The 2,625-nt window shown below is 40.2% G+C and overlaps 1 non-coding gene across 1 annotated transcript; it reads left to right on the forward strand.

The window, feature by feature from the left end:
• Positions 1 to 207: 207 nt before the first annotated feature.
• Positions 208 to 1,627, forward strand: LOC112247696. The gene is made up of 2 exons (XR_006079745.1): positions 208 to 492; positions 861 to 1,627. It is a non-coding gene; the product is annotated as an uncharacterized LOC112247696 (transcript).
• Positions 1,628 to 2,625: the final 998 nt, after the last annotated feature.

Here is a 2,625-nt window from a genome sequence, read left to right on the forward strand (position 1 = left end):
CCTTTTAAGAACTAGAAAAAACAAACTCTAGGTCTACCCAAACAATGCCTTGGTGGGACCCAACCCAAACCTTCAGAGAGAGAGAGAGAGAGAGAGAGGGAACGAGGGAGAGAAAAAGGAAGGGGTCCTAGATAAATACCAGTTAATGGGTCATAATGAGGCTTAATGACAGACGAGACCTTCCTACTGAATACAGAGAACGGCAGAAACAAACAAATGATAACAACAATCATAACAACTATGTCCGCCTCCGCCTTTGTAGGCGTCACATGATAAAGGTGACAAGCAATGAGTCGTCTGCTCCCATTTCTTGAGAATCTCCCCACAGAGAAAGTCAACACAGTTTGGCCTTTACTGAAGATGACAAAGCCCATACATTTGGGCTCTTCAGTAATCTAATGATTTTCATGAATGTAAAGGACGTCCATAGACCAACATTTTACACATCAACCAATGTGCTCTTTGGTCCAATAATGATAGGAAGCCACTGAGGTGAGTATTTATTTTCACTCAAATTAAATAGTTTTCTTTCTCTTTAAAAGCAGTGTTTTTTCTCTCTCTTTATTTAATGATTGAGTTAAAGCTCTAGAGTCATGTAATATTGATTAGAGACTTCTATAGCCTGATTTAAACACTGTAAAGACATACGTCTATATGAAGATATCCTGAAGCAATAAAGAAAAAATCCTCACATTACATAGACGAGTGATCTTGTCTATGTAACATCTTGGATTGTTACTGGTTGTTGTCACGGATCAATTTCATTATATTGCATCAAGATCATATCAATCAATAGGAAAAACTGCAGACGAGATGAACACCTCCATCCATGTGCTTTAACTGACTACTTTGTGGCACAGGACTGGACACAAGACTGGTAACAGGACGCAAAGCCAAGAGAGTGACAAAGCAAAGAGAAACAGACAAAAGGAGTAACAGAGATATTTACAGAAGCTACTAAAGGAGTACGAAAGAAACATCTAAAAGATAACAACAAAGATGGAGACCCTGGATCCCTCCGCTCTCCCAGGTGCTACCACCGCTGTGACCTATGACTCCAAATCAGAGATGGTGACCCTACCAGGAGGGGTTGTCTCTGTGGCAGGCATCACTGTGATAACTGGGGGCGCTGAACTGTCCTGTGGCTCTTGCATGCTAGCCTTTGGTGTTTGGGGCACTCTAATTGGCCTAAGCGTAGTTGCCCTGGGTATCTGGGACCAATCAGTGCAGGTCGGGGGTCGGACCTCGCACCTCCTGGGGCTGGGATTGGTGGTTCTGGCTATCAGTTTTGGGGTGGTGGGCAGTGTGGTGGGCTTTCGCTTCCTGACGAAGGGGAGGAGAGAGATAACGAGGGAGGAAAGGGAGGATGGGAAGGTGGTGCTCATAGGGGAGAGAGGGAGGAGTGTTAAAAAAACTGTGACTGTGTAAAAATTTAAAAAAAGAGGGGATGAGAGAAAAACGTTTTCAAGTTGTGATTATTGCACATAGTGGTCTGGCTGTGTTGCACACTGTCCCACTTTAGTATTAGTGGAAGAACAGTTATGTTTTATATGTATGTTATGAATTTGTTTCACACCATAAAAATGTATTTTGGTTGAGTAACTTTAAGATAAAATATTTGACCATCTCTGGCTCCATGTGTAAATGCCAATTATTTCCCCTCTTGTTCTGTTGTCACATAAACAGACCTTTATCTCTCTCTCTCTCTCTCTCTCTCTCTCTCTTTTCCCTCCTCAATCTCCCTCTTCAATCTGGGTGGAATGCAACAGGAAAGTGTGACGATGAGAGGTTTCCTGTGGAAAACAAAACACAATTTTCTATGTGATGCAAGTAGTTTAGAAGATTACTTTTCACATGGCCATTGCACGTCACTCTTCACTATTTAGTCAGACAGGCCCACCGTTTGTAAAACATTGCATAACATTTCCATTATCTGTTACGGCTCTCGTTTGTGGAATGACCGGACCAAGATGCAGCGTGGTAGGCGTACATCGTTCTTTTTATTGATGACACCAAAAAGAAAATAACAATGACAAAAATGAAAGCGCACAGTTCTGTAAGGCAAAATAAACTATACAGAAAACAAGATCCCACAAAACCCAAAAGGAAAATGACACCCTAAATATGATCCCCAATCAGAGACAACGATAGACAGCTGCCTCTGATTGGGAACCATACTCAGCCAAAAACACAAAGAAATACAATTTTCCCACCTGAGTCACATCCTGACCTAACCAAACATAGAGAATAATAAGGATCTCTAAGGTCAGGGCGTGACATTATCAAATCAAATCAAAGTTTATTGGTCACATATACAGATTTGCAGATGTAATCGCAGGTGCAGTGAAATGCTTGTGTTTCTAATTCCAACAGTGTAGTAATACCTAGCAATAATAATCCAGAAGAAAAATATATATACTGTACATGATTAGAATACAGTATATACAGTACCAGTCAAAAGTTTGTACACGCCTACTCATTCCATTTAATTTTTCTTTAGGTTGACTATTTTCTACATTGTATAATAATTGTGAAGACATCACAACTATGAAATAACACATATGGACTCATGTCGTAACCAAACAAGTGTTAAACAAATAAAAATATATTTTATATTTCAGATTC

This window comes from Oncorhynchus tshawytscha, linkage group LG23, assembly GCF_018296145.1.
Source record: "Oncorhynchus tshawytscha isolate Ot180627B linkage group LG23, Otsh_v2.0, whole genome shotgun sequence".
Lineage (NCBI taxonomy): Eukaryota > Metazoa > Chordata > Actinopteri > Salmoniformes > Salmonidae > Oncorhynchus > Oncorhynchus tshawytscha.